The sequence below is a fragment of the Nilaparvata lugens genome, chromosome 8 (genome assembly GCF_014356525.2).
Source record: "Nilaparvata lugens isolate BPH chromosome 8, ASM1435652v1, whole genome shotgun sequence".
NCBI classification, from domain to species: Eukaryota; Metazoa; Arthropoda; class Insecta; order Hemiptera; family Delphacidae; genus Nilaparvata; species Nilaparvata lugens.
This window is the reverse complement of record NC_052511.1, coordinates 5,464,030-5,476,132: the sequence shown is the minus strand read 5'-3', so window position 1 is coordinate 5,476,132 and position 12,103 is coordinate 5,464,030.

Genomic DNA, 12,103 nt, shown 5'->3' with positions numbered 1-12,103 from the left:
GATGGGTTATAAAATTTCGAGATTGCCAACCTGGAAAAGCCTCAATTGTTGATGAAACACGCAGCGGACGTCCAATCACTGCCACAGACGATAATCATCATAAACTCGTTGAAGACTTGATTCAAAATTACCGGCGAATCACTCAACAGCGTATCACAAACCAAGTTGGAATATCCAAGTAACATGTCGGCTCATTATTGAACAATTGGGATACCATAAAATCTGTGCACGATGGGTACCACACCGTCTGACAGACGAGAATAAACAGCGTCGATTGAATGCTGGGAACAATTTGAAGTGCTACCGTTAGGAAGGAGATGACTTCATAGATCATTATTGAGAAGAATCAAGTATTAAATAACCTTTTAACGACGATGAATCTCACCGGGATTCACTTTCTCAGCAGTCACAAATTCGATAACAGCGCGTTGTTTAATTCGCGTTTACATAACACCAGAACACAACGACATTCTTTCACTAACCAAACAAACTGGATGAACACAACACCTTCAAACTACGCAGCCGTGTAGAGGATAAATAGAACTTCCACATGCCACCAGGCTCGTTTCTGGGGTTTTTTGGTTTGTGCTCTACAAGCATGTGTGCATTACTTATCAGCCTACCCTCGTAGAATCTTTGAAAATATATATTTTGACGATTAAAATATAATTGATTAATAGTATTAAACGAAATTCCAATTTAATGCTGTAAATCACCCCGAGACATCTGCTAGTGCAAATATTGACAACAGGGTAAACAGCTAATTGGGAATTCGATGAGCGCTACTATACAAAATTATTTGTCAGCCGGGAATTGAACCCAGTACCTCCCAATTGCCGGTCAGAAATGCTTACCCTTACACCAAACTGACAATCTCTGGATAGCAGCACTCATTTTATACGAAGCCATAGCGGCCAGCCAGTCTACAGATGGAAATAAATTGGAAGTTGCATTTGTTCAAATGCTAATAATTAGCTAATAGTTATTTGTGCAACTAGTGCGCAAAGTGACAGTTTGCTGCTCCGAAAGAAACGTTTACGCCCGAGCCGTAGGCGAATGGTTTCTTGAGTGCAGCAGAGGAACTTTGCGCACGTATTTCACATTAAGTTTTTCCTACAGTTACCATTGAATATGAAAAGTGGGTAATTATGGGTAAAATTGCCTGAAATCCATCAAATAACTTAGTAGTGTTGATTGGCGAGGCGGCTGTGTGGTGTGTGCTGTGGTGGCACTGTGCTGTTGCTGTCCTCGATATAATATATAATAGTAATAATTAGCGCGTTGTGCTTGGTTGCACCTCTGCTCACTATAGCAGCCACAGCAGTCACTGTTACCAACTTCATTTTGATTTTGCTGCACTGTTGCTCCATATAACCTACTAAGTATTTTGCGTTGCCATGTTGCAAATCTGGAGTGCAGAAAAATTTTTCCCGCACTAGAGCGGAAAAGTGATTCTTTGCGTTCTGTAATCAGTGCAGCAATGGCCACTTTTCAACGTAACTGTAGGAAAAAATAATTGCTAATATTTAGCACACTTGAACAAATGCTACTTCCAATTTATTCCCATCTGTATAATTGATTAATTTTAACAAGAATGAACAGTAAATATTACATCAGATATACCGGTATCAGCTACCCTCTATAGAAGGCAGTGTCAAGGCAGAGAATCGACAACGCTGTTCTCCAATCTTTACACGGTCATAACGTGGACCTCCACTATAGGATAAATTTTCTCACTCCATAGAACTAGATAAAATTTCAAAATAGACAGGTACACAGGTACAGTGACAAGACTCACCTGTCATGTCCTACTTGATGACTTGGGGTGATGCCAGAAGGGGGGTGACTTCAGGATGTCGCCCGCCCCAGCTCCATCAGCATCCATGCATGTATCTCCATCTCCACCAATCTGCTTCATACCCAAAAAATGTAAAAGGCATTGAAAGTTGAGAAACTTACAATCACATTGAAATTGGGCTGGCGAGAGACCTTCTAGTAAGACCTTAAGTATTTTTTTTCTTTCAAACATTAGTTTTAATATTTGTTTTGTTTTGAATAAATTGTATACAAGTATTAATGTGGTGTTAATAGAGCATATTTAGGTTATTACCTGTTGTTTCCGTTGTAATATCACGAATAAATAAATGCATAATTGAATGGTAATAGACTATTAATTGAATCGATTCGAATCAGATTTTTATAATCGAAGGGATGATTATGATCACAGATCCAAACCACAAAAAAGCAAGTTATTTTGGGACATACAAACAAATGGTCACCCATCCAAAGGTAGTTCGTTGTTTAGCGCTTGCCTATTCAATTAATTTCCTTGTTGGTAAAAATACCAAATTGACAATAGTCATACATAATAAACATTACAAATATAACACACTACAAAATCTATATATATAAAAGCGAAATGGCACTCACTCACTGACTGACTGACTCACTCATTCACTCACTCACTCGCATAACTAAAAATCTACCGGACCAAAAACGTTAAAATTTGGTAGGTATGTTCAGTTGGCCCTTTAGAGGCGCACTAAGAAATCTTTTGGCAATATTTAACTCTAAGGGTTGTTTTTATTGTAGAATTGTGTATTTATGTATTGTTAAATTTGTAGATTATTAAATAATAATAATGAATATTCGAATTTTCTAATTTCTAACCTCAATAAATCTGATAAACCAAAAACATGAACAAGCACCAAGAGCACAGAAGAAGTACCAAGAGGATCTCAGATCGGCTAGATTTCAATTTGTCTTCAGATGATCTTAACCTAAAAGGTTGATGTTGATCAATTTTTCTTAGCCTGTTTTGAATTAAAATGTAGGGAATGTTGCTTTATTGCTTTCAAATTATTGTAATGTTGATTATTATAATAATGAAGTTTTTAAATAATATTTTAGATAATGAACACAAAAAACGAAAAGTTGAACCGCTGTTTCTAGCACAATTAAAATTTGTTCAAAATGGACTTCACTTCGAGAACTGATCATAGATGAGCAACAGGTAGATGGATAGAGTGGCCAACCAACACTGTGCTCTGTGCTCGTCGACATGACCTTCCAAGCCAGTCAACTCATAATCATAATAGCAAGTGGAACGATTAAAATTTAACCACCTTCTTTGCAGCCGGCACTGAATTATTTTTAAAGCCTTGTACACACGTCCGTACAGATTCGCGCGAACAACCGTATGCACATCTGCCTCAGCATTCCTGTACGTCCCTTGTGGACGCGATCCCCATATGCCTCGGCATTCAAAAAGCTATCTGATTGCAGACGACACGAAGACATGGTAGATGCAGTGACTCTAAACTAACTTTACTTTAGAGTTCACTGGGTAGATGTAGATTTTCCACAACATGACAACAATGGCGCCATTCCATAATGAAGATAGTTATCACAAATTGCAGCAGTATCATTTTATTCAATGACTTATATAATAAAATCAAAAATAAAACTTGACAAACGATGTTGGTGGGTAACGATTGTATGTTGAAGTAAGGAAATAAATTGCTGGAATTGAAATAAATGACATAATATTGACAACTCAAACTTTATTAGGTTGTCAAAACATTATCTTGTTAATATACTGAATCTAATTCAACTAGTTATCTAAACAAAAAATGATATCATCATGGGGAAGCAATACTCCACAGAACGATTAACTCTAACTTTGAGATTCTTGGCATTAGGCGATTCATTTGTTGGTTTCCAATATCTATTCTGAATCTCAAAAAAAGAAAATTTCTACAATAATTCCAGAAGTTTTGATGACCTAATCAAAGCACTCAACACTGTCTCACAAAATTGACAGTCTTCTTTAAGGAAATTAGCCATAAATTGAATCAAATACTAAATTGCTGCCCATTTTAAAACTAACTCTGCTCATACACATGACAAACAAGATTCTCCAAAAGATTGCTCCAAGATTTACCTTTAGGGAATACTAGTTCAAAGTTTGAATAGATCTCTCTATAGATAGCCTAGCTATCTAAAATTTATAATATCATATTGAAGATTACAATTTTAATTAACAACTCTGATTGATAACATGAAACAAACACAATATGATTTGATAGCCACAGTAAAATAATATTTGAGCTATACTTTCTTGTAGGAACCCTGTAGAGGAGCTTTTTCCACTTAAATTATGCAGTTCTAAATTTGTTAATCATGATACAAATATATACTCCATGCATGTTTCTATTTAAATATTTGACAATCCACATATCCTACAAAAATCCTACAATTTACAATTAGTTATTGGATCACAATTTGATTTGTCATTCATTAACCTAATTCATTGGAATTAGGTTATGACGCCTTCAATGTTTACGTTTTGCCTCACCCGTATGGCAAAATCGCGTCACACGTACATTCAATGCTCGCCCGAGGCGCCTTTGAGCACGCCAAAATACCGACAGGGTTCCGGTTCGCCCACATGCCTCAGCGAACAGTGTCCACACGTGCGAATGCAAGCCCATAACGGTATGCTCACCCGAGGCAAACGTACGTGTGTACACCGTTTAAATATTGTTAGATTGAATACGAACATAACCTAAAAATTTCAAATTAAGTTTGTATCAGCACAAAAAAACTATCAGAAATTATTATGAATATTGTATGGTTATTTACCCACGAAAACAGAAAATAAATTACCTATATCGAAAAGCCCAGCTTTAATATTAGTAGCCTAGAAGTATGAAATCAGTGTAAGGAGATCGAATTATCAAATAGAGTCAAGTTGAACTATTATTTAATAACCTTAGCTAATGGAAAAAATCAAATAATAGCCTACTAGGGTAAGTCATTAGTAGCTAATATTATTCATACCTTTAAATCAACAACTAGTGACTGTGAAAACACATTTATATGTAATTCAATACACATCTATCAAAAACACCACCACTAATTTGAACACACATTATTCTGTTAGTACAATTATTCACGATAAAACACTATTTAATCACCACGAAACTTGTTTAAATGGAATATTTATACAACGATAAGCAAATGTGAGCAGCAGTCTGACTGTCCACGACCAGTTGGAACAAGAGAACTGCGTGCTTGCAGCTCAGTCCTACAGACAAAGGACTTTGTACGGTAACAACTACCAATCAGAAAGCGGCCTTTCGGTCACGTGGTCGCTGACCACGACATCTGCGACATATTATCCTTCCAACATCAACTAACCACATTTCAAGATGGCTTGAATAAATATGATAATTTTCTAAATTGACTTCAAAATATTTTACAGTCAGAAAATTGCTTTTCCTTATCGGAGAGCCAATTTCTAATGAAGATAAGATCCCTCTAATTATTTTAGGAATTTTAAAACACTTAACAAGAGCTTTACAAGTATTTTAAGAAGAATATAAGTGGAAAATTAAAATAACTATTAATATCATCAAATACCTTGATTTCAGCCTGTAGACGAATCACTTTTCACTAACACAAATACAACCCTATCATTTGCACAACCAATATTAGCACTACCACATAAGAAGAAGCATTGCACGAGTTCTTTGATTAGCATATTTATCACAATTAAAACAATATTATCTAAAGTAATAAGAAAGTTGCAAGAGAAACCACCAGCAATCAGCCTTTGTGAAAGAGTGAGGTCGAGAACTAACATGATGTATCCACAAGACAAGATTGCAACACCAGAGAAAGAAAGCCTGACAGCCAATCAGAGAGCGACATTTCAGTCACATGGTCACTGACGTGGTGACGTGCCGCGACACTCAGCGACATCTACGCTAAAAACTATCAAAATGAACACTTTACACCTTCTTTCAAATTCAAGCCTCAACTAACCAAATTTCAAGATGGCCAGAGCACATTTTGATAGCTTTTAAATCAATTTCAAAATTATGTCACTACCTCAAAATTACTTACCTAATCAGGGAGCATGTTTCTAATAAAGATAAGATCCCTCTAATTATTTTAGGAATTTTAAAATACTTTTCAAGAGCGTTACTAGTATTTTAAGAGAGATAAAAGTGAAAAATAAACATAGTTATTTATTATCTAAATATACCAGCGAGGCCAGCGGACATCTTGAAACCAAGTGAAAGTTTCTAGTTGAAGCGATTTCAAAATGCTGCAAAGGAAATTGTCCTGAGAAGAGCACACAAATTTCGAATTAACCTTCATGAAAGTTGTATATTAGAAGATATACTAGTTCAATAGAGATTAATTGAAAATAAATGAGATCATCACGCCATTCCTTTTATAGTTTGCAGTATTCTGAAATCGCACAGCTTAAAGACTAATTAAATTTCAACACTACATGAACGATGGAATGAATTTGAAAGACTAGCGTTCTACAATAAACAAGTATTGGCTAATATAATTCAATTTATAACATGAGGGATGAGTTATGATTGATGAGAAATACATTTCATACCTTCAAGACCTGGTTACCAAAATGTCACCAACACAAAATTAATCAATTCTATCAGTTTCACACAGCTAAATTAACACTACCCCGAAATAAAACACATACAAGGGAGCACTTGGGAACATTCATGATAATACAGAGTAATTAGTGCATATAGAAGTAATAAGGGGATAGACAACCACTAGCATCTCAACCTACTCCGAGACAAAGAACAACGTAGACTGGCATGCTGAAGCAAGCCAAGCACTCTCCTTCTACTGACGTCATCATAGTCGACTACAAATTTCAAAATGTCAAAATCTCTGACCTATCCATTCAAATAACAACAACAATTATTTCACCACCTACAAATTACTTCTTCTTATTGGAGAGCCTGTTTCTAATTTGATTTCTGACCCAAAATTATATTTAAGATTTTTGAATCACGTTCCAAGCAGTTCAAAGTAATTTAAACAATATTTATCAGTGAGAAATCTAAATAATTATTACCAAAAATATAACTTCAACCAGCAGACATGTTACGGTGGTTGGGGAAAAGGGGAATTCTCTTTTCCCACTTTTGTACACTCCTGGCCTATTCTAATGAACAAAAATAATATTATAGAGGGAAATTATTATTTCTGTAGTAAAATATACCTTGTTTGAACCAATCAGAAAACAGTATTTTGAGATGGTGTCTGTACAAATGCAATATGTCCTGAACCGTTTTATAATTTATGCAAATTGATGGAGATAATTTTTTCTACTAATTAGTGCTAAGAATAAGAGTATGACTACTGATTGAAAACATAATATTTTATAAGACTTTTGCTAAACTTAAAACAGTCACTGTAAGGCTCATCTCACACTTATGCGACTCAAGTCGAGAAGAGACTCGACTCTAGTCAAGAGCATGTGCTTTCAAATGGTGACAGTCGCGGAGACTGGTCTGAGTGTCACCATTTGGAAACACATGCTCTCGACTAGAGTCGAGTCTCTTCTCGACCCGAGTCGCATAAGTGTGAGTTGAGCGTAAGTGTTATATTCAGTCAATTTAGATGCGACTTGCACCTAGTTAGATCATATACGTTCAGATTTCATTTGAATTATGAAAAATCATGTTAACTTGGTCAAAATTGAAAGTAAACTTCAAACACATATGGCAATAAATCTCGGAATTTCGACAAAACTACATCAAATACAGTATCCACTAATAACGACGGTGAATACCAAACAAACAAGAATTTGTAGAAAAAAACGGCGCTTTGAGCTGTAAGGGGTCAGTCTAGTATTACTCAACACAACAGACAAGAACTCAAGCTAATAAAGATGCACGATACAAACCTTTCACTGCATACTTTCAGCTGAAGCAATGCTTTCTATGTTTTAAAAAACACTAACGGAAAGCACTCGTTGATCAACATGATACATTGCAACAGCTTTCCAACAATATTTCCAATATCTCACGAAATATTGATCCAGCAAAATCACTTAACTATAAAACTAAAAGTTGCGATTCCTTAGAGGCGTGTCGATGCGCACCGTTTAAGAGGCGCAGCTATAAGCAGGCAGCTCGACACGCGCCATTTGAGACGCGTCGCCTCTAAGGAATTGCACCTAATGGCTGGCCACTAACGGTTCAACATGCATGATAAACATAAAAGCTACACAGTCGACATACATTGTTGTGATCACAGAGAAACTCTTCAAGCAATATTCTGTGAGGGTAGATTTTTGTATCTCCAATTTTTGTTGTTCAATGTTTCTTCGCAACTCTATTAATTTCAAATTATTTTCTATCATTTGAAATGGTGACAGTTGCAGACTAGAATCGACTGATCTGAGTGTCACCATTTGGAAACACATGCTCTCGACTAGAGTAGAGTCTCTTCTCGACCTGAGCAGCGTAAGTGTGAGTTGAGCCTAAGGCTCTTATTACACCAAGCCATCAGTGTGTCGCCAGAGAGCAACCATTGGCGGCCGTGAGTAAGGCAAGTTCATACACCAGTGAGACACCAGCCGGCTGCCAGAATCTTGTGTCCCTAGTGTAATGAGAGCAATAACAACTAATGCCCCGCGACTTGTTCAGACACTTGGCGACCTACTAATGGCCTCTAATGTGATACGAAACTGAAAATTAATTTATTCTGTGGAAAATCAATGACCTAATTAAGGTCCATGGTGGATTCCAGACTATAGTGAGGCCCTGTTATAATTGCAGTGGAGAAAGATAGGGGAACAGTGATGCAAATTTTCTGCCCTGCCACTGCCTTCTATAGAGGATAGCTGATACCGGCATATCTTATGTAATATCAACTGTTCATTCTTGTTTATAATAATCATATTTTATTCGGCAAGAGAATATTTTTTCCAATGATAGAATAATAAATTTTCATAATCGAGATTGAATTTTTTGTTAATTTAATTATAGTTCTACATGTGAAAAACGATCTGGTACATTGCAGAGCTAGAAAAAGAACGCGCTGTCAGCTTTGTTGAATGATAAACAAGGATAGCAACACTAATTTTAATAGAATACTTTCATTAAAACGTGAACCTTACTATAATACGAGATAACTTTTTGAAAAATCACTCACTGACATTTGACTCATTTTCAAGTTTTTACTGACGGTCAAGCCCACACGAATCTTAAACTTGTGCTACTCAAATACAAGGGATCATGGTAGTTCATGAAAAAGCTTAGTTTTACGTTCCGAATCAAAGGGACTGCAATTATTTCAATAGAAATAAAATCAATAATATTAGTAAGATTGATGTTTTGATATGGTTACAAGTGATTTTAAAGCAAATAACTGAAGACAAAATCACAGCAATGATCTATTTCACCTGTATTGAATAAAAAATAGTTGAAGTGTTAAAACCACTTGCGTGCTGAATTATATTAGCAGAATACTAGTACCGGTTGTTACACCATTCTCAATCAACAGTCTGCGCTGTTCACTAAATAATTAATTATAGCAATCCAAGCTAGTTTCCAAGTTAATTATAACAATCCAAGCTAGTTTCCAAGTGGTTGTGTTTAAATATTTTAAAGCAAATCGATCATAAGTCATTTTTAATATCTGTATCTAGACTAGTATTGTAGATAAAATATCAAATTAGATTTATAGAAAACATCTTTAAAATATCTTAAAGCAATATTTTAAAGATTTCTATAAATCTAATTCGATAATTTTATCTGTAATACTAGTCTAGACACATATTAAACATGACTTATGATCGATTAGTATGTGAGCGTCAATTCAATAATTTATAACTGCAAAAAATGCTATGTAATAAATGGAATATCAGCTAAGTTTCTGGCTCAAAGCAACCAATTCTACATAAAAATAACATAGGGAATGGGTAAGGAGAAAAACTCACTTAAAATTATTAACTAGTTCAATGACTTTGGTTTTTTTTGTTTCGAAATTTCTTAGCCACTGAATTTCGTTATGATATTTCGTTATGGTCATTGAATCGTCGATAGCAAAAGCAACCATTGGCTAAATGGCGCCAATTAAAATATGTATTTAATAAAATGAAAGTAAACATTTCAGCCAACAGCTAAATCAGCTGAAATTCTGCGACGCTCCACAAAAGCGCAAAAGAAACCATCAATTCTGCCGCATTGCATTCGTAATACATGCAAGATTTGCAGTACTTCATAGAATGAAGCTACTGTTAACTCACATGCTTTTCGGTAGTGTTTCATCAACATCACTTTGCTCCACATCACATTCGACAATAAACGAGCACAGGCGCATCATGTGATCCAGTTTGGTAATAGTTCGACAAGGCCTATTAATAGGCCAACACGAAATAACCTATTCAGAAATCATTAGAACAGAATAAAATTTCAAGATAGAGGTATGTTCAACACTTACCAGCTGTCAAGCTGTCCACACTTGAAGGCTCTGGTATATGATTCAAGTCACATCAGGAAGCCAGCTCATATCAGCATCGATGCATTGCACTGAGAACATTTTTCACGTATCTTTCTTTCAATCTCCAACAATCTGGTTCATCCTAAAGAGAGAATTATAAATGTATTGAAATTCAGGAGAATTAAGTCACATTTAAAATAGACTAATTGTTATCAAAAGATTAGCAACTTGAAAACAATCAGGTAGGCCTATAGTGAGGTCCACGTTATAATGACAGTAGTTGTTCAACTTTGGAATTGCTATCCTTGTCTATCATTCGACAAAGCCGGTGGTACTATCCTTTTCTAGCTTCACAACGATGCCAATTATGTTTTTGACAGTTTAGAAATAGAATTAATTAATGCAGAGAATCGGCATTGCTATTCTCCTATCTTTATCCACTGCCATTATAACGTGGACCGCACTATAGTAATATTCGTCGAATCTATTCCAATTCGATGTTTGAAAAGTTGATGGTGATAGAACCCTCATAAAATTCACTTTCATAGAAATGATTGACAATTCCAATTTGTGTTTTCATTATGGAAAAGTAGCACAACATCACTCACAACACAACTGTAACCCTCATATAAGAGTTGTGCATGAGTAATAAGAGATTTAATTAGTGATGATAACACATATTAAAAGACTCACAGAAATCAACTCAGCGTAAAATTATTAAAATTATAGAATTATACAAAACCTAAGCCGGGTTTAAATTAAATTGAAATAAGTCTGAACACACTAATACTAAACAAGACCTGAACCAGAGCACTACAATTGAATTCACTTCATTATTTGGGAAGGATATCATCAAAAATATGGAATGCATAAATTCAAGATTCCTGAACATAAACATACAACCAAGCGCATCATTACTCGTTTGAACAAGAGTTGGAAAACCTTGGCGCTCTAATGCCTCCGCTACACTCTCACCGAGTCGCTCGTCGAATGTCCAACGTCTCCGATCGAAATGATTCGGAACGAAGACGAGCCGAGCGGTGACATACTAGCCTCCACACTCTCGCGTTCGTCGACATTCGTATCAACTCGGCGAGAGTGAAGTGCCGACAAACAACTATTAATAACTTGGAAAACGTTGACTACTTGAAATAAATACTAAAGTAATAGTATATTCGCACCTAGGGCCGAAAATAAGACTTTTCCGGCTTGAAATCGGTTTTCAAGTCCGAGGCCGTAGGCCAAGGACTAGAAAAGATTGAGAGCCGGAAAAACATTTTTGCCCGTGGTGCGAACGCTATTTTTCGCCACACTGAAAAATAAACAATATATACCGCATATAAGAATAATTGTTTATTAAGCACTTCCGAAAGCAAAAGTGGAAGGTCATAGCTCTAGCAAATCTGAATATCAGGAAATTGTCCAAGTATTTTTATTTTTTATTCTGATTTGTCTAAATAACCTAAACGATTATGTTCAATTACGGTATGTGGGAGGTTGATTTTATACTTTTTTATTCTTTTAAATGACAATAACATGATATTATTATAAATGTTTTAATTATTATTGAATAATACACACAAATAATGAAAAGTTTTTTGATCAGCTGTTTTAGCACACTTGAAATTTGGCCAATCTGAATGTCAACATCACCAATGCTTGTTGTTGTCGACTTCGGAAGTTTAGGTTAGAAAAAGTTCTATCCTACTCTGAAAATTGAATTTGAATAGTTTATAATATCTTTTTTGTATTTCATTCATCCAAATAAAATTATAGTATCTTATTGCGAAATACTTTATTCAATTCTAGAAGCATAAACTGA